Source organism: Lepidochelys olivacea (genome assembly GCF_965140295.1).
Source record: "Lepidochelys olivacea isolate rLepOli2 genome assembly, chromosome: 1".
Lineage (NCBI taxonomy): Eukaryota > Metazoa > Chordata > Testudines > Cheloniidae > Lepidochelys > Lepidochelys olivacea.
In genome coordinates this window covers 214,035,460-214,057,349 of record NC_140411.1, presented here as the reverse complement: position 1 = coordinate 214,057,349, position 21,890 = coordinate 214,035,460, and positions in this window count along the sequence as shown.

Here is a 21,890-nt window from a genome sequence, read left to right as displayed (position 1 = left end):
TGTACCTTTGTAAATATTATACATGGTTTAAAAGCAAGCGTGTTTAATGATTAATTTGCCCTGGCATTCGCGGCCAGTACAGCTACTGGAAAAGTCTGTTAACGTGTCTGGGGATGGAGCGGAAATCCTCCAGGGGCATCTCTATAAAGCTCTCCTGGATGTACTCCCAAAGCCTTTGTAAAAGGTTTCTGGGGAGGGCAGCCTTATTCCATCCTCCATGGTAGGACACTTTACTGAAGCCAGTAGCACGTAGTTGGGAATCACTGCAGAACAAAGCATTGCAGCATATGGTCCCGGTGTTTGCTGGCATTCAAACAATGTCCATTCTTTATCTCTCTGACTTACCCTCAGGAGAGTGATATCATTCATGGTCACCTGGTTGAAATAGGGTGGTTTTAGTAAGCGGACATCAGAGGTGTCCGTTCCTGCTGGGCTGTTTGCCTGTGGCTGAACAGAAATCTTCTCCGCTGTTAGCCACGCAGTGGGGGGAGGGGTGAAGCCATCATCCCAGAGAATTGGGGGGGAGAGGGGCGTTAGTTGGGTTTCTGCTGCACGTGAACCCGGAAACCGCAGCCCCTCCTTTAAATTGCCAACCCATTTTTAATGGCCAACCCAACAGCTACTTCGTATGGGAAATGAGGGCACTGGTTTTTGAAACCATTCCCACATGTTGTGAGGGTTAAAGAAGCCAAAAGACTGTGGCTTACCATGGCTGCCTGCAAGTTGTATTCTGCTGCCCGGCCCTGCATGAGTGATCTCTCACACCAAACTGGCATCCCCTCAATAAGAGGCAAAATGCGACCTTGTAGTGAAAGCACATGTGCTATGTAATGTTAACAGCAAGGTTTACTGTGAAAGAGTGTACCCATTGTTCTACAAAATGTGTCTTTTTAACTACCACTCTCCCTTTTTTTTTCCTCCACCAGCTGGATGTGTTTCTCCTTCCCAGAGGCTAGCGAAGATTAGAAGGCGAAAAAAAACGCACTTGTGATGAAATGTTCTCTGACCTCATGCTGTCCTCCCACACTGACAGAGCACAGCAAAATATGTGGGAGGCAGACAATCTCAGAGTGCAGGAAAACACAATATGACCACGAGGAGAGGTGACGGGCTGAAGATGGTAGGTGGCATCAGCTTGCTGAAACAAGGCAGGAGTCAATGCTCAGGCTGCTGGAGGATCAAACTCATATGCTGCAGCATACGGTTGAGCTGCAGGAAAGGCAGCAGAAGCACAGACTGTCACTACAGCCCCTGTGTAACCAACCACCCTCCTCCCCAAGTTCCATAGCCTCCTCACCTAGACGCCCAAGAACATGGTGGGGGGGCCTCTGGCCACCCAGCCACTCCACCCCAGAGGATTGCCCAAGCAACAGAAGGCTGGCATTCAATAAGTTTTAAAGTTTTAAAGTGCTGTGTGGCCTTGTCCTTCCCTCCTCCACCACCCCTCCTGGGCTACCTTGGTAGTTATCCCCCTATTTGTGTGATGAATAAATAAAGAATGCATGAATGTGAAGCAACAATGACTTTATTGCCTCTGCAAGCGGTGATCGAAGCGGGGGGAGGGTGCTTAGCTTACAGGAAAGTAGAGTGAAACTGGCGGGGCGGGGGAGGTTGTTTCCATCACAGAGAAACAAACAGAACTTTCACACCGTAGCCTGACCATTCCTGAAACTGGTTTTTAAAGCTTCTCTGATGCGCACTGTGCCCTCCTGTACTCTTCTAACCACCCTGGTATCTAGCTGCGTGTAATCAGCGGCCAGGTGATTTGCCTCAACCTCCCACCCTGCTGTAAACGTCTCCCCCTTACTCTCACAGATATTGTGGAGCGCACAGCAAGCGATAATAATAATGGAAATATTGGTTTCACTGAGGTCTAACCGAGTCAGTAAACTGCGCCAACGTGCTTTTAAATGCCCAAATGCATATTCTACCACCATTCTGCACTTGCTCAGCCTATAGTTGAACAGCTCCTGACTATGTCAAGGGTGCCTGTGTATGGCTTCATGAGCCAGGGCATTAAGCGGTAGGCTGGGTCCCCAAGGATAACTATAGGCATTTCAACATCCCCAATGGTTATTTTCTGGTCTGGAAAGTAAGTCCCTTGCTGCAGCTGTTGAAACAGACCAGAGTTCCTGAAGATGCAAGTGTCATGTACCTTTCCTGGCCATCCCACGTTGATGTTGGTGAAACATCCCTTGTGATCCACCAGTGCTTGCAGCACCATTGAAAAGTACCCCTTTTGGTTTATGTACTCACTGCCTTGGTGCTCCGGTGCCAAGATAGGGATATGGATTCCGTCTATCACCCCACCACAGTTAGGGAATCCCATTGCAGCAAAGCCATCTACTATGACCTGCACATTTCCCAGAGTCACTACCCTTGATATCAGCAGCTTAGTGATAGCGTTGGCTACTTGCATCACTGCAGCCCCCACAGTAGATTTGCCAACTCCAAATTGACTCCCGACTGACCGGTAGCTGTCTGGCTTTGCAAGCTTCCACAGGGCTATCGCCATTTGCTGCTCAACTGTGAGGGCTGCTCTCATCTTGGTATTCTTGCACTTCAGGGCAGGGGAAAGCAAGTCACAAAGTTCCATGAAAGTGCCCTTACGCATTCAAAAGTTTCACAGCCACTGGGAATCATCCCAGACCTGCAGCACTATGCGGTCCCACCACTCTGTGCTTGTTTCCTGGGCCCAGAATTGGCGTTCCACGCCATGAACCTGCCCAATTGACACCATGATGTGCACATTGCGGTAGCCCGTACTTTGTGAGAAGTCTATGTCCATGTCCTCATCACTCTCATCACCGCGCTGCAGTCACCTCCTCCTCACCTGGTTTCGCTTTTCTTGCAGGTTATGGTTCTGCGTATCCTGCTGGATAACGTGTGCAGTGTTTATAGTGCTCATAATTGCTGCAGTGATCTGAGCGGGCTCCATGTTCCCAGTGCTATGGCATCTGCGCTGAAAAAAGGCGCGAAACGATTGTCCACCATTGCTCTGATGGAGGGAGGGGTGACTGACAACATGGCTTACAGGGTTGGCTTACGGGGAAATAAAATCAACAAAGGGGATGGCTTTGCATCAAGGAGAAACAGAATGGCCCCTCAAGGATAGAACTCAAAACCCTGAGTTTAGCAGGCCATTGATTTCACGGAGGGAGGGAGGAGAAAATGAATACAAAACAAATCTGGTCTATTTCTTGTTTTGATCCACTTCACCTATCTTTATACATCTTGCTGGCAGAAGACGGTGCAGTATGTCTGCTGGCCATCGTCGTCTCCTGGCTGCTCATTAGAAGACAGTGCAGTAGGGCTGCCGGCAGGACTGAATCACCACGAGACAAAACTTAAAAGGGAAATGACCTGGCTGAGTCACTCCCATGTTTGCCCAGGCGCCCCGACCGACCTCACCGAGGTCAGCTAAAAGAGCACCCTGGAGTACGGCAACAGTAGCTACCAGTCATACTGCACTCTCTGCTGCCAAAAGGCAATGAGCTGCTGCTGTGTAGCAATGCAGTACCGCGTCTGCCAGCACCCAGGAGACATACGGTGACGGTGAGCTGAGCGGGCTCCATGCTTGCTGTAATATGGCGTCTGCACGGGTAACCCAGGAAAAAGGCACGAAACAACTGTCTGCCATTGCTTTCACGGAGGGAGGGAGGGAAGGGGGTGCCTTTTGATATGTACCCAGAACCACCCGTGACAATGTTTTTGCCCCATCAGGCATTGGGATTTCTACCCAGAATTCAAATGGGCGGCGGAGACTGCAGAAACAGTGGGATAGCTACCCACAGTGCAATGCTCCGGAAGTTGATGATTGCCTCAGTACTGTGGACGCACTCCACTGACTAAATGCACTTAGAGCATTTGTGTGGGGACACACACAATCGGCTGTATAAAAACGCTTTCTACAAAACCGACTTCTGTAAATTCGACCTAATTTCGTAGTGTAGACATAGCCTTAGCTGGCAGCTATCAGTCTCCCCATTTTTCAGATAAGCTCACGTCAGGCAGAGTTTAGAATGGAATCGAGGATCCTCCCATGGCAGATTCAAGTCTCTTCCACTCAGCCATATTGCATTGCAGAAATAATATGATAGAACTGTGTGCTTGGCTGTTCTGTCTGTAACCACTGGTCTAACCACTAGATTACATTCTCCTCCCAGTGCCAGGAATCTGGATTCTACTGCAACCTAGCAAATACTTATCTAACTACTGTATCACACCACCCACTAGTAGCTATCTTCTGCTACCAGTCACTCCTTTAGTTCAAGTAATAAATGTCAGTGCTATGGATCTGACAATACAAATGCTGATGATGATCCATGTGGGAAAAACCAGTATGTGATCATGTAATTAAATACTATATCATAATGCATATGCACAAGAGGACCGAATTAAGGTTACATGGGTAGTATTAAGTATCAGGGGGTAGCCGTGTATCCACAAAAACAACAAGGAGTCTGGTGGCACCTTAAAGACTAACAGATTTATTTGGGCATAAGCTTTCGTGGGCTAGAACCCAATTCATCGGATGCATCCGATGAAGTGGGTTCTAGCCCATGAAAGCTTATGCCCAAATAAATGGGTAGTATTAATTCTGTATCCACAAAAACAACAAGGAGTCTGGTGGCACCTTAAAGACTAACAGATTTATTTGGGCATAAGCTTTCATGGGCTAGAACCCACTTCATCAGATGCATCTGATGAAGTGGGTTCTAGCCCACAAAAGCTTTTGCCCAAATAAATGGGTAGTATTAATTCTGGAATTTCCAAAATGTTAAGTGTTGGATTTTCAAAGGTATTGAGGCACCTAAAGTTGTAGATAGGTGACTAGAGGGATTTTCAATATCCTAGGTGCCTAAATCCCATTGAGTTAGGTGCCAAGATGCATCTGAAAATCCAACTTGGGTGCCCAGATACCTAAATACCTTTGAAAATCTGTTGCTAAGTGCTTGACTTTGAAATCTTAAGGTTATATTTATATTTTTTGCATGTTTGATATCTATGGGATTCCCTCTGTGTAAGTAGTTATCTTTATAAAGAGCCAGCTTAGGTTTAGAAACATGTGTTATTACCCAGCATGTGGTGCATGAAACAGGCCATAGCTGTGGGTTGAGGGGAGCAAGTCTGGCTTATGTTTGCGAAGACTTAAAAGTGAAATCAATTAAGACAATTAATGAAAAGGGCAAAAAGAGGTTGTGCCCTTTTTTTGCTCCTTTCTTATGTAAAAATGACACCACAATTCAGGCATCAAAAAATACAAAGGGCCAAATTCTGCTCACAGTTATGGGGGTGCAAAATGCATTTAAAAGGGTTGTGCCTGAATAAATGTGTGCAGAATTAGGCCCAAGGAGTTTTAAACGTTACCTGAATGTAAATCCCTTCCTCTCTCACTCAGTTGTGTTTTACCTACTTGGTGTCTCTGATGCTATAATGTGATATAGTTCTCCCTAGAGTCTTTCAGGAACAAATGGATTTTTAGAACCTTAATTTCTTCTAATGTAAAAAAACAACCGGGGGGGGAGGGAGGGGAGAGGACAGACTTTCAGGCCTTCTCTGAACTAGAGCTGGGCAAAAAAAAAATGTTTTAATAGATATTTTTAATAAAAATGTGGGTTTTGGTGCTCTGAAACTATTTGTGAATTCTGGTGGAATTTGATTAATAGTTTCAGCCAAGAAAAAATCTGAAAAACTGTTTTAAAAAGTCAAAACATTTCATTTTGACTTTTTTGTTTCAAAATGTTTCATTTTGAAAATAAGAAAACATTTTGTTTTGACTTTGCTCTCCAAAACAGTGTTTCAAATTCAAATTTGGCCAAAAAAACCCCAACAACAACAATAAAACCACCTGAAAACAGTTGAATTGAAAAACTCAAAAAAATTGTTTCAAGTCAACTGAAATATTTTGGCCAACTCAAAACAAATTGAAAAAACAAACCCTTTCATTTCAAATCAACCCAAAACACTTCAGCTGATATGAAATAATCTTTATTTTTTGAGTATTTTGAGTCAACAAAATTTAAAAAAAGATAATTTTAGGTTGAATCAAATTTCCCTTTTAAGTACTGGTTTGGTCCTTGAACCAGAAAATCCATTATTTGCTCAGCTCTCCTCCAAACATCAATGCCTAGTAAAAAAAGTCACAGACCAATAGGTTGGGGGCGGGGGGTGTTTGTTGGTCACCTGTAACTGCACATGAATTGATCTGTTCCTCCCACCTGCCTGGCAATGCTATGCTTAGGTTTGCTGAGCCCAGGCAGAGTTAAAGGCGATTATTTTCTTCAAAAGGAATTCAAGCCTTGTCTGCCCTCTCTGACAGACAGTTGGAGAACTACCAGACTGTTTAAAATGCCTCTGCCCACCCCCATTTATTATTGTTAAACAACCCTTTAAAAAAAGGTTTTATTTTTAAATATTCAGGATCCAAAGTACATGTGCCATTATTGCCCTGCAATAGCTGTGTGTGTTGAGTGTCTCCACCATCCACTCCATGAAGCTCCAAGCAGCGATTCCCATGGCAGGGGACTGAAATCAGCCATGCTTCCACCAAGGGAGACAAAAATACCACTTGGGAGGCTACTGCTGGCTGCCCCCCTCTTTCTGTAGCGGAGAGGAGTTATGCTAGTCTACATTAGAAGCACTATATTGGTCCACATCCATGAAAAGTGGTAGCTATGTCTGTGGGAGAAGCTTTCCTGCCGACATAGTGCTGTGCACACCAGTGCTTGGGTCAGTATAACTTACGTTGCTCGGGGTGGGGGTGACTTATTCACAGCCCTGAGCGACATAACCTGTAGTGCAGACAAGCCCTTATGCACTTCTCTCCCTCTTGCTCCAGGCTGTGAGATGAGGGCAACAAATGATCCTTGTGAAATGTTCCATTTGACTTGCCACACTCAGGGCTGGCCTTACCATGAAGTGAACTGAGGTGGCCACTATCCCACTGACACAGGTGCCAGACTATGGCGGGGTGCCACTATGCCCCAGAGTGTAGAAAATTGTGTCTGCTGCTGGTGCATATGTATTCTCTCTGCTCTAGATGCACAGAGATGGTGGTTTCAGAGTAACAGCCGTGTTAGTCTGTATTCGCAAAAAGAAAAGGAGTACTTGTGGCACCTTAGAGACTAACCAATTTATTTGAGCATGAGTGCTAGAGGAAGGAGGGCACAAGAAACATAACAGGTAGGCAGGAGAAAAGGGGAGAGGGAATAACAGAAAGCAGCAGGAGCTGCAGGGGGAGAGAGGAGGAGGAGCCTCTTATGTACCTCTCTAGCACCCCCAGGAGCCTGGACTGATTAACAACAGCTTCTCAGGGAGCTTCCTGTTTCCTGCTGCTTCCCTGAACGCACTGGAGGAGAAAAGGCTGTCAACTGAAGTAGTAGGAGCCAGTTAGGCCCTTAAGACGCTGATATCTTCCCTCACTCAAGCCCTGCTACCAGCCTGCTTATTTGTCCCCTTCAACTGAGTGTTGAGAGCCACTGTAGCTGGCACAGAACAGCAGTCGTGAGCGAAAGAAGAAAATGCCCCTCTAGGGCAGCATTCAGAAAAAGAAAGAAAGCAAAGGAAGCTTTTCTAGCTAAGCAGAAAGGAGCTTTCCTGAGATACATAGACACAAATGACAGGTTTCAGAGTAGTAGCCATGTTAGTCTGTATTCGCAAAAAGAAAAGGAGTACTTGTGGCACCTTAGAGACTAACAAATTTGTTAGTCTCTAAGGTGCCACAAGTACTCCTTTTCTTTTTGCATAGACACAGATGTTCACAGTGAGCCTTCCGGCCCCACTGAGGATGTGAGAGGTGAGGAGATGCCTGATCTTCCAGTTAGTCAGAGTGCAGGTGACCTGGCAGCTACTGCAGCACCCATGTCTCCATCTCTCAAATGGATGTAACCCTGCACATTCCTGAAGAAAAGTGTAGATCAGAGAAGAGTGTGGTGGGGGCGCAAGAAACAGCTGCTGCTGAGTTTAGTTCCTTAAGTCTAGATGATCCAGGACTGTGGACCCACTTGAGCAGTAGCCTGAGGGACTTCCTTGTACTGCATGCACCACAGCAAGTGAAAAACTTCATGTTCCCCAAAGACAATGAAAATAGAAGTTTCCTTCCCACACATTACTGGCATGAGATCCCCAATGGTGACAAAGTGGAGAGGCCATGGCTTATGTACTCAAAAACCCAGAATGCTGCGAACTGTTTTTGTTGCAAATTCTTCCAGTCTAGTGTTCCAGCCACATTGGGTTTTACAGGAACAAAGGACTGGAAAAATCTGGCTAGAAATCTGGTATGCCATGAGAAGGCAGCAAATCACCAGAGAGCATTCCACAGGTGGAAAGAGCTTGAGGTGAGACTAAGGTTAAAGGCCACCATCGATGATCAGCATCAAGAGAAGATTGCATCAGTGTCTCTTTACTGACAAAATGTTCTGAAAAGGCTCATTGACATTGTGAGAATGCTTGCTACCCAAAACCTAGCACTCCGTGGCACTTCAGATCAGCTGTATGTGCCAAACAATGGAAACTTCCTTAAAATTGTGGCGCTGATGGCTGAGTTTGATGCTGTACTCCAGGAGCATCTAAGAAGCATCACCACCCAAGAAATGTACACACACCACTGCCTTGGGAAAACAATTCAAAATGAGATCATAGAGTTACTGGCAACAAAAGTCAAACAGAAGATTGTGGCAGATCTGAAGTCAGCAAGATATTACTCTGTTATTCTGGACTGCACACCTGATATCAACCACACAGAACAAATGACTCTAATGGTACATTTTGTAACAACAGAACCTAGTGAAAATGTCTCTGCAATGGTGACTGTTAGAGAACATTTTCTAGAATGTATTGACATTGATGATACTACAGGAGCTGGTATGACAAATGTGCTTCTTAAAAAGCTGTAAGATATGGGAATTGCGATAGCTGACATGAGAGGTCAGGGCTATGACAATGGTGCCAACATGAGAGGAAAGAACAGAGGAGTGCAGAGTTAAACCCTCAAGGTTTTTTTGTCCCATGCAGTTCTCATTCATTGAACATGGCAGTCAGTGATGCAGCATCAGCTTCTAGTGAGGCTGCTGAATTTTTTAATGTAATTCAAAGCATCTATGTATTTTTCTTTGCATCAGCTCATCGATGGCAAATTTTGAAGCAACATCTGGGAACATCCTCTCTGACACTGAAACCACTGAGTGCCAAATGATGGGAAAGTTAAGTGGAGGTGATAAAGCCTATCAAACACCAAATTGGGAAGATAGATGATGCCATAGTTGCCATTATGGAGGATAATGCTATGACAAGAACTGTTTGTGGGAGAACAGTGGCAGAGGGAAATGGAATCACCAGAAACATACATAACTTCAAATTTCTGTGTGGCTTAGTGTTGTGGCATGACATACTGTTTGAAATAAATGTTGTAAGCAAGAGACTCCAAGGTGTTGACCTTGATATATCTGTAGCAATGGAACAACTGGGCAAAGCGAAGTCATATCTACAGTCTTACCGGTCAGATGAGGGATTTCAATATGTTCTGAAGAGTGCACAGAAGTTGGCAGAGGAACTTCACACTGAAGCTGTTTTCCCATCCATTCAAGAATACAGGAGTCACCGAAGAAGAAATTTTAATTATGAGGCACGGGATAATCCCATAAGAGACCCCAAACAACAATTCTAAGTTGAATTCTTTAATCAGGTGCTAGACTGTGCAATACAGTCAGCTGAAGAACGTTTCATGCACCTCAAGGAACACTGCAGTATATTTGGGATGTTGTATGATATTCCAAAACTCCTCACTATACCTGAAGAAGACCTATATCAGCAATGCAGGGCACTAGAGACAGTGTTGACACCTGATGACATGCTCAATATTGATGCGAGTGATTTAGGCGATGAACTGAAAGCCCTTTCAAGATACATTTCAGCAGGATCAACTCCAAAGGCTGTTCTGGAACATATGTGCACAAATAAGACCACCACCCTCTTTCCAAATGCTTTTGTTGCTCTGCGCATACTTCTAACACTTCCTGTAACAGTTGCCAGTGGAGAACGCAGCTTCTCCAAGCTGAAGTTAATAAAAACACATCTACAATCCACAATGACACAGGAGAGGCTGGTCAGCCTTGCAACTGTCTCAGTAGAGCATGAGCTGGCCCAGACTGTGGACCTTCAGGAAGCAGTTCAAATCTTTGCAACCAAGCAGGCATGGAAAGCACCACTTTGATTATTCAAACAGATAAAAATGCCAGTCTTTACTATGCAGACAAGAAAAGTTACATTTGCTGTTCAGGCATTTGATAGTTAAGTGTTACTTAAAATTTTTGAACAAGGCATTTTAAGTTATTAGTTTTCCTTTATTGGGGTAGGTAGCAGAGCAGTACCACGAGAGGAGTAGAACAGGAATAAGGCAGAATTGAGACTTTTCAAAGTTTTGGCCCAAGCGAGGATGCATGGGGGCATCATTTGAGCTCCCCGCCTCAGGTGCCAAAATGTTGTGGGCCGGCCCTGGCCCCACCCATGAATGTTATAATAATTGTAGCAATTGAACATCAAATGAGAACATCAACATCATCCCCTTAAATATGAGAACATTCAGAGTCAGACCCAGACACCTCAACACAGGCTTACTGCTAAATGCTGTATGGTAACCAGGCTTGGAGCTCCTCAGCTCTTACAGCCTTCCCTGTGCCCCTGGTGACTGCAATCATCTTCTTCACAGTATTTTTTGGGGTGGGGAGCAAGGTGCTCTTGCCTTTTACCAAGTGGTTAGTCTGCCTAATTTTGCTTCCTTGAGATAAAATTATCAATTTGCCTCACTCCATACAAAATGGTGGGGGTGCTGCCTACTTTATAGCTTTGAGCCAAATGGTTAGAGCACTGGCTTCAATCTTCCCCTCTGCCTGAGGAAAGAAGAGGGGTCTCCTACTTTTCAGGAGAATGCTCTAACCACTGAACTATCAGATATTCTGATGTCAGTCTCTCCTGTTGAATCTGTTCCACTGTTTATAGATAATTAAAGTGTAATGGAAGAAATAGGACTGGAGCCTGAGCCCAGGTCTACGCTACAAACTCATGTCAGTATGACTACATCACTCAGGGATGTGGGGCTGTCTCCCATCAGCATACTGTGGAGCAGCTGCATCGGTACAGCTGTGCTGCTGTAAGGTTTCTAGTGTAGACACAGGCCTTGTCTACACTACACAGTTTTGTCGGCAAAAGACAGGGTTTTTTTCCGACAAAACAGTGGAGGTGTACACACTACAATGCGACTTTTGGTAACAAAACTCTTCTGTTTTGGCAACAAAATAAAACCACCTCAGCAAGAGGCTTTTTTTCAGCAAAGGCTTATCAACAAAGTGTCAGTGTAGACACCACGCTTGGTTTTGTCACTGTAAATGGTCTCCAAGAGGTGTCCCACAATGTCCACATGACCGCCCTGGTCAGCAGGTCGAACTCCGCTGCCCTGCAACCAGGTAAATAAGCATCTGCCCCTCCCCCTTTAAAGGCCCAGGAATTTTTGAAATTCCGCTTCCATGCAACAAACATTCTCCCACTTGGACCTCTGTGGAGCTGTTGGATCTGCAAGTATATGGGGAGAGGAGGCCATGCAGTCCCAGCTGCGCTCCAGCCATAGGAATTTCGATACCTACAGGCAGATTTCATGTGTCTTGTGTGAAAAGGGCTACAAATGAGACAGTGCAGGGCAGAGCGAAGATAAAGGAGCTGAGGCAGGCATACCAGGAGGCAAGGTAAGCAAACCATCACTCCATAGCTGCACCAAAGACTTGCCGCTTCTATAAGAAGCTGGACGCTATCCTTGGTAGCAACCCCCACCTCCCTCACCAAGAGCCCCCTACATACTTTGGCTGCAGGTGGTAGAAAGTTGGCCTAACCCGGAGGACGAAGTCTTGGATGAGGAGGTGGAGATGGAGGATGATGTGGAGCCCATGTCAGGGTTGCCTGGCAGGGCAAATAGTCAGGAATTTTTCTCCACTTTGGAAGTGTCTAGCCAGTCCCAGCAGTACATTTCTGGTAAGCAAGAAGCCAGAGAGGAGACCCCTGATAAGTGATCTTTTTGAGTCAGTTATATGACGTTTAACTTTCCTTTGCTATGTATAATGTGGAAGTGGCTGAAGGGCAAGAAGTTTACAAGACTAGCTGTGTTTCATTGTGCTACAAATTCCCCTGTGCAGCTGAGCAGTGTGGCAGAACAGTTTGTTGACGCACTTCAAAATTTCACGGGAATCCTTCAGAGAGATCCCTAGGAAACTTTCCTGGAGGTACTTAGTAATCCTCTGCCGAAGCTTTCTTGGCAGAGCTGCTTTCCCATGCCACTTGGCAATCACTTGTACAGGGACCAAAGTAGCACACAAGCAAGCAGCATAGGGCCTGGGTCTGAAGCCAGATGCATGCAGTAAATGCACCCTTGTGTCCTTGCTTACCCTCAGCAGTGAGATATCTGCTTCAATGACCCTGCCTGTGGAAAATGGCATCAGAATTTTACAGTATTGTCCCTAGTCTCCTACACTGCTACCCTGGAATCATCATTATCGCTGTTTACCGCAGCTTAAATGTCCCATACCCACCGGGGCAGAACTCACCATGTTTAGGGTGTTAGCCAAGATGTGTGCTTGCCAAGGGTCAGTGACAAAGTGACTGATATGTTACAAGAGGTGTATTTTACTGTAATGATTCAATGCTGTTAATGAACTAACAATCATTCTTCTGTGCATTGTTTCTTGTGTTTATGCAGGTGTGGCCTTTGGGGAACCCCCTACACACCAGCGGAGCACCACCACCAGATAAGAAAGCAACCAAGGCGGAGCAAGGAGGACATGTTCCAAGAAGTGTTGCAATCCTCTGAGTCAGAAAAAAGGGAATGCAGGGAGTGGAGAGTAATAGAAAGGTGGGACAGAAAAGAAAATCAAGAGATTGTTCAAAAGGTCATGGAGCGAATGATTAAAGTAATTGAGGAACAAACAGAAATGCTGAAGTCTCTAATCACACTGCAGTCAGAACAGATGCATGCTCACCTTCCCCCCCACACACACCCCCCGCAGCCCGTACAGACCTGTTTTCCATGCCCTCCCCAAACTCCCACACACAGTCCTTTCAACTTTCTGGAACGTCTCGGTTTACTGTTCACGCCACCCCTTCGGACAGCTTCCAAAATGATATTTGGACTTACTCACAGCTATGAGAGCCTGCCCTTCACTAGTACCTCCCTTCCCCCAAAGCCTCTGTGTGACTGTGTTAACTGGTGTTTATTAAAAACAAAGTCTCTTAAATATAACAAATCTTTATTTGTCTCTTACAAATTGTGATAGCAGCTGGTGATTAAACATATATAGGCAGTTTAATCATTTACTTACTGAAAATCCAGCTCAGGAATCATCACAAGTGCTAACAAACAAAACTCTATTTAATGCTTGCTGTGTAGAAATATACATCACCGGTTCTCAAAGCCTCCCTGATTCAAATTGCTCTCCATTGAATCATAGAATCATAGAATCATAGAATATTAGGGTTGGAAGGGACCTCAGGAGGTCATCTTGTCCAACCCCCTGCTCAAAAGCAGGACCCATACCCAATTAAATCATCCCAGCCAGGGCTTTGTCAAGCCTGACCTTAAAAACTTCTAAGGAAGGAGATTCCACCACCTCCCTAGGCAACGCATTCCAGTGTTTCACCACCCTCCTAGTTAAAAAGTTTTTCCTAATATCCAACCTGAACCTACCCCCCCTGTAACTTGAGACCATTACTCCTTGTCCTGTCCTCTTCCACCACTGAGAATAGTCTAGAACCATCCTCTCTGGAACTACCTCTCAGGTAGTTGAAAGCAGCTATCAAATCCCCCCTCATTCTTCTCTTCTGCAGACTAAACAATCACAGTTCCCTCAGCCTCTCCTCATAAGTCATGTGTTCCAGACCCCTAATCATTTTTGTTGCCCTTCGCTGGACTCTCTCCAATTTATCCACATCCTTCTTGTAGTGTGGGGCCCAAAACTGGACACAGTACTCCAGATGAGGCCTCACCAATGTCGAATAGAGGGGGACGATCACGTCCCTCGATCTGCTCTCTATGCCCCTACTTATACATCCCAAAATGCCATTGGCCTTCTTGGCAACAAGGGCACACTGCTGGCTCATATCCAGCTTCTCGTCCACTGTCACCCCTAGATCCTTTTCTGCACAACTGCTGCCTAGCCATTCGGTCCCTAGTCTGTAGCTGTGCATTGGGTTCTTCCGTCCTAAGTGCAGGACCCTGCACTTATCCTTATTGAACCTCATCAGATTTCTTTTGGCCCAATCCTCCGATTTGTCTACGTCTTTCTGTATCCTATCCCTGCCCTCCAGCATATCTACCACTCCTCCCAGTTTAGTATCATCTGCAAATTTGCTGAGAGTGCAATCCACACCATCCTCCAAATCATTTATGAAGATATTGAACAAAACCGGCCCCAGGACTGACCCCTGGGGCACTCCACTTGACACCGGCTGCCAACTAGACATGGAGCCATTGATCACTACCCGTTGAGCCCGGCAATCTAGCCAACTTTCTACCCACCTTATGGTGCATTCATCCAGCCCGTACTTCCTTAACTTGCTGACAAGAATACTGTGGGAGACCGTGTCAAAAGCTTTGCTAAAGTCAAGATACAATACATCCACTGCTTTCCCTTCATCCACAGAACCAGTAATCTCATCATAGAAGGCGATTAGATTAGTCAGGCATGACCTTCCCTTGGTGAATCCATGCTGACTGTTCCTGATCACTTTCCTCTTGTGTAAGTGCTTCAGGATAGATTCTTTGAGGACCTGCTCCATGATTTTTCCGGGGACTGAAGTGAGGCTGACTGGCCTGTAGTTCCCAGGATCCTCCTTCTTCCCTTTTTTAAAGATTGGCATTACATTAGCCTTTTTCCAGTCATCCAGGACTTCCCCTGTTCGCCACGAGTTTTCAAAGATAATGGCCAATGGCTCTGCAATCACAGCCGCCAGTTCCTTTAGCACTCTCGGATGCAACTCATCCGGCCCCATGGACTTGTGCACGTCCAGTTTTTCTAAATAGTCCCTAACCACCTCTTTCTCCACAGAGGGCTGGCCATCTATTCCCCATGTTGTGATGCCCAGCACAGCAGTCTGGGAGCTGACCTTGTTCATGAAGACAGAGGCAAAAAAAGCATTGAGTACATTAGCTTTTTCCACATCCTCTGTCACTAGGTTGCCTCCCTCATTCATTAAGGGGCCCACACTTTCCTTGGCTTTCTTCTTGTTGCCAACATACCTGAAGAAACCCTTCTTGTTACTCTTAACATCTCTCGCTAGCTGCAGCTCCAGGTGCGATTTGGCCCTCCTAATTTCATTCCTACATGCCCAAGCAATATTTTTATACTCTTCGCTGGTCATATGTCCAACCTTCCACTTCTTGTAAGCTTCTTTTTTATGCTTAAGATCCACTAGGATTTCACCATTAAGCCAAGCTGGTCGCCTGCCATATTTACTATTCTTTCGACACATCGGGATGGCTTGTCCCTTTAACCTCAACAGGGATTCCTTGAAATACAGCCAGCTCTCCTGGACTCCTTTCCCCTTCATGTTAGTCCCCCAGGGGATCCTACCCATCCGTTCCCTGAGGGAGTCAAAGTCTGCTTTCCTGAAGTCCAGGGTCCGTATCCTGCTGCTTACCTTTCTTCCCTGTGTCAGGATCCTGAACTCAACCAACTCATGGTCACTGCCTCCCAGATTCCCATCCACTTTTGCTTCCCCTACTAATTCTTCCCGGTTTGTGAGCAGCAGGTCAAGAAAAGCTCCCCCCCTAGTTGGCTCCTCTAGCACTTGCACCAGGAAATTGTCCCCTACGCTTTCCAAAAACTTCCTGGATTGTCTATGCACCGCTGTACTGCTCTCCCAGCAGATATCAGGAAAATTAAAGTCACCCATGAGAACCAGGGCATGCGATCTAGTAGCTTCTGCGAGCTGCCGGAAGAAAGCCTCATCCACCTCATCCCCCTGGTCCGGTGGTCTATAGCAGACTCCCACCACTACATCACTCCTGTTGCTCACACTTCTAAACTTAATCCAGAGACACTCAGGTTTTTGGGCCCCTCTGATAGCCCAGGCTGCTCAAAATCAGCAGCCAACCAATCTGCCTCAGCACCCCATCCCTGAGCAAAACTTTTGCCCTTTGCTTCACAAAGATTATGCAACATGCAGCATGCAGCAATGACCATCGGAATGTTTTCCTCATTTAGATCTAATCTGCCATAAAGGCATCTCCACCGAGCTTTTAATCTGCCAAACACATATTCCACTGTCATTCTACACCTACTCAGCCTATTGTTGAAGCACTCTTTTCGGCTATCCATGTTTCCCATGTAAGGCTTCATGAGACATCGGAATAAGGTGTATGCTGGGTCTCCCAGGATCACTATGAGCATTTCAACATCCCTTACTGTAATCTTCTGGTCTGGAAAGAAAGGCCGTGCTTGGAGCTTTCTGTACAGGCCAGTATTCCTGAAGATGCGTGCATCAGGCACCTTCCCAGACCACACCACATTGATGTCAGTGAAATGCCTGCAGTGATCAACAAGTGCCATGGAATACCAATTCAGTTGCAAGGTTGTCCGGTGCCAAAGTTGGAATATGCGTGCCATCTATTGCCCTTCCACAGTTAGGGAAGCCCATTTACGCAAAGCCACCCACTATTTCACCCACATTGCCAAGAGTCATAGCAGGATGCAATTAATGGCCCTACACACTTGCATTAACACACCCAACGGTGGACTTCTTGACACCAAACTGATTCACGACTGACAGGTAGGAGATTCATGATGACAACAGCACCTCCTTTGTCAGCCTTTTTGATTATGATGTCAGAGTTGTTTCTGAGGCTGTGGATGGCATTGTGTTCTGCATGGCTGAGATTGTGGGGCAAGTGATGCTACTTTTCCACAATTTCAGCCCGTGCACGTCAGCAGAAGCACTCTATGTAGAAGTCATGTCTGCTGTCTCGACCGTCAGGAGGAGTCCACCTAGAATCCTTCTTTTTGTAGTGTTGGTAGGGAGGTCTCTGTGGATTAGTATGTATATCTTCAAATCAGCGGCATTGCTATGGGTACCCGCATGGCCCCACAATATGCCAACATTTTTATGGCTGACTTAGAACAACGCTTCCTCAGCTCTCGTCCCCTAACGCCCCTACTCTACTTGCGCTATATTGATGACATCTTCATCATCTGGACCCATGGAAAAGAAGCCCTTGAGGAATTCCACCATGATTTCAACAATTTCCATCCCACCATCAACCTCAGCCTGGCCCAGTCCACACAAGAGATCCACTTCCTGGACACTACAGTGCTAATAAGCGATGGTCACATAAACACCACCCTATACCGGAAACCTACTGACCGCTATTCCTACCTATATGCCTCCAGCTTTCACCCTGACCACAACACACAATCCATCGTCTACAGCCAAGCTCTGCGATATAACCGCATTTGCTCCAACCCCTCAGACAGAGACAAACACCTACAAGATCTCTATCAAGCATTCTTACAACTACAGTACCCACCTGCGGAAGTGAAGAAACAGATTGATAGAGCCAGAAGAGTTCCCAGAAGTCACCTACTACAGGACAGGCCTAACAAAGAAAATAACAGAATGCCACTAGCCGTCACCTTCAGCCCCCAACTAAAACCCCTCCAATGCATTATCAAGGATCTACAACCTATCCTGAAGGATGACCCAACACTCTCACAAATCTTGGGAGACAGGCCAGTCCTTGCCTATAGACAGCCCCCCAACCTGAAGCGAATACTCACCAGCAACCACATACCACACAACAGAACCACTAACCCAGGAACCTATCCTTGCAACAAAGCCCGTTGCCAACTGTGCCCACATATCTATTCAGGGGACACCGTCACAGGGCCTAATAACATCAGCCACACTATCAGAGGCTCGTTCACCTGCACATCCACCAATGTGATATATGCCATCATGTGCCAGCAATGCCCCTCTGCCATGTACATTGGTCAAACTGGACAGTCTCTACGTAAAAGAATAAATGGACACAAATCAGATATCAAGAATTATAACATTCATAAACTAGTCGGAGAACACTTCAAACTCTCTGGTCACGCGATTACAGACATGAAAGTTGCAATATTACAACAGAAAAACTTCAAAACCAGACTCCAGCGAGAGACTGCTGAATTGGAATTCATTTGCAAATTGGATACAATTAACTTAGGTTTGAATAGAGACTGGGAGTGGCTAAGTCATTATGCAAAGTAACCTATTTCCCCTTGTTTTTTCCTACCCTCCCCCCTCCACCCCGTTCCTCAGATGTTCTTGTTAAACCCTGGATTTGTGCTGAAAATGGCCCACCTTGATTATCACACACATTGTAAGGAGAGTGATCACCCTAGATAAGCTATTACCAACAGGAGAGTGGGTTTGTTGGGAAGGGTGGGGAGAATACCTGGATTTGTGCTGGAAATGGCCACCTTGATTATCACACACATTGTAAGGAGAGTGATCACTTTAGATAAGCTATTACCAGCAGGAGAGTGGGGTGGGGAGAGAGAAAACCTTTTGTAGTGATAAACACCCATTTTTTCATGGTTTGTGTGTATAAAAACATCTTCTGTATTTTCCACAGTATGCATCCAATGAAGTGAGCTGTAGCTCACGAAAGCTTATGCTCAAATAAATTGGTTAGTCTCTAAGGTGCCACAAGTACTCCTTTGCTTTTTGCCAATACAGACTAACACGGCTGTTACTCTGAAAGATGATCAAAGGGATGGAATGCAAACCACACGAGCAAAGGCTGAAGTAACTGGGTATGTTTAGTTTGGAAAAGAGGAGATTAAGGGGGGGACATGATGGTGGTCTTCAAATACTTGAAAGGCTGCCATAAATAAGATGGAGAAAAGTTGCCATAGAGGGCAAGACAAGAGGCAGTGGGTTCAAACTACAGTATAGTAGATTTGGATTAAATCTCTGGAAAGACTTCCTAACTGTAAGAACAGTAGGACAATGGAACAGACTGCTTAGGGAGGTTGTGGAAGTTCCTTCACTGGAGGTTTTCAAAAGGAGACTGGATAGTCATCTGTCTTGGATGGTCTAGATGCAATAAATCCTGCATCTTGGCAGGGGGGTAGACTAGATGACCCTTGGTCTAACCCTATCTATAGCCTGGGTTTGGGTGCCTAATCCCAGGAGGGGGCAAGTTTTAGGCACACCCCTCTCATTGGTATTTCTCACTGGCTATCTTAGCCACCTCTTCACCTAACATTCTGGCTTTTTTTGATCCCAGATTTATGGGCCTCTCTCTCCCCATTCATTGGCTAAGGAACCTAGGCACCTGACTCAGGCTTTGGGGATCCCATTGTTGTTCCTGTGATTTTCTAGATACCTATAAGTATTGCAATGGCTTGTTCTCTTTGCGGATCTGAGGCTCAGGCACTGGCCTGATGGTTCTTACTTTCCCACATAACTGTCTTCAGGTCACTGACAGAACAAGAGAGCAGGGAATCCTTAGGGGACATGATGATGTTTGTGGCAGCTCCAATGGGGTTCTTCCAAGAGAGAGGGAGGGAAGGGGGGTGAATGATGCAGACAGGGGAACCAGACATGTGTTTGGGGCAGTTCAGATGAGGGTGACCCCTATTTAACATCCTCTTAGAGAGAGTGGGGAATCACTGAGGGATACAGACAGGGGACTGCAGCTAACTCGGGGCATGGCAGCCCCTCTAGCTTGTCCCTGTTTAACCTTCTCAGAGACAGGAAGATGGAGAGCAGTGTAAGTACCCGCCTTTTTGGAGTAATGGCAGAGGTCAATACGGCATGTTTCTCTGTGGCTTGGACCCAGGAGGAGCGCTGGGCATGACACTCTGAAGCCTGAACAATCCCATGGAGCAAGGCTAAAACACCTGCAGGCAAACCATCCACATGGGAATATCTCCCTCTGCTGGTGAATGTTTACACCTGCAGCATGTGGAACAGAGGCCCCAGCTGGGGAGAGTTTAGAGAAGTGGTTCTCAACTTTTTTGGACTCAGAACCCATTTGTAAATGTTTATGGCAGGTCTTTACCCAGTAAATAGTCTAGGGGTGGAGGCCCTGGGGTGGTTTTGTTTGGGTCCCACCCACCGGGGTTGGGGGTTTGGTCTTGCCTGGCACTCACCCGACAGTGGCAGCTCCTGTGTTGTGGGGCTGGCTGGGCTTGGCTCTCTGCTCCAGGCATTGCAGCCTCCAGAGTTGCAGCATTGCTCAGGTTTTACCCCGCCCTTGTGACTGGACCGAATTTGTGTGAGTGGAGTTGTGACCTGGCTCATGGGGTTGCAATGCCACTCACTCAAATTTGACCTACTCAGACTCCCACCATCCTGATGGCTGGGCCAAACCTGAGTGGCACTGGGACGCCAGAGATTGCAGTGCCGGGAGCAGGGAGGTGAGCCCAGCCAGCCCCGTGGGACAGGAGCTGCCATGTGACCCTTTGAAACATTCTGGTGACCCAATTTTGGGTCCAACCCATGTGTTGAGAAATCCTGATTTAGAGTACAAAAGCAGTCCCAAGCAGAAGTTTCACTAGCTGTTGAGTGTCACAGCCTGAATTATAGCCCCCTTTTTGGAAAAAGGTATGTGCAAATGGGTCTTTGATGCCCTTCTGAGGGACAAGGGTGAGCTATGAGCTCTCAGAGCCTCTATCTCAGGGAGGGAAAATATGGACTTGAGGTTCTGCTATCATGGATATAGTCCTGCCAGTGAAGCAGGAATGAGGCCTGGCATTTCTCACTCATGGAAGACCACAATCCCCTAAAAAGGTAAACTGAGACTATCCAGGGAGCTCTAGGGGTGGGTGAGAACTGTTATGGGGCTTAAGGCAAGAGGTACAGACACAGATAGACGGTGTGAGCTTATGGGAATCTCCTATCCCCATCTGGCTCTGGGACCTGCAGCAGCCCCTAGAAGATAGAGGGGGAAGCTCTTGTGGAATAGCCGGGGGCTCATATGTGACTTGGTAGTGCTTAAACTGGAGGGGTGGGGGAGAAAGGGAGTCACAAAGGGTTTCAGACCCGACAATAAATAAATCAATGAGCTGGGCTGCTAAGGCACACACTTTAAGCTCTGTTTTACTAAAGTTGCTGCTCCTAGATTGGAATAGACACAAGATCATTTTAAGCATTGCAATTCTGTTATCCCAGTTGCTGTCAGCCATCCTCTTAGCAACCACAAATGACTCCATCTGGTCTCCCTCCATGGCTTGGTGCTGCCCAGGGCAGGAACTCAATACCCATGCCACCTTCTGACCTGCCCCCAATTTGTAGCCAGGCAATGTCAAGCACTTCCTGGCTTAGCCTAAAATTAATCAAAATGAAATCCATTTTGGGAGGTGGAGGGAAAGAGGAGAGTCAGCTGCTACTAACTCCAGTCACCTGTACCCCCTTCTCCACTCTCCTACCCTCCTCTGTGGGCACCCAGTAGCACCAAACACATTCTGCTCCCAGAAGCGGTTTGGAAGTGACAAAACATACTATACCCTCAGTGATCCTGTCACACAGTCCCCCAGGCTGGGAGGAGCCAGAGGCGCTCAGCGTGGGGCAGGCATTCTCAGTGGTCGGGGAGTTGGGATTAACAGCTCAGGCAAGAAGAGATCCCAGGACTGTGTGAGAAAGTGATAGTAATGTCTCCCTGGCCCCAGCAGGGGGTCCACTCCCAATACGGAGCACTTACGGTGCACTGTGCCTCAGAGAAGAGACTCCAGGCCTGAGTCTGCAGGGAAGGAAGGCCAGATCCTCAAAATCATTTAGGTACCCAAATTCCACTCCTTTGAGGATCTGGGCCTTATTGTTTCCTTTGCCCCAGGGTGAGGGCTGCTATCAGTTCATGGAGT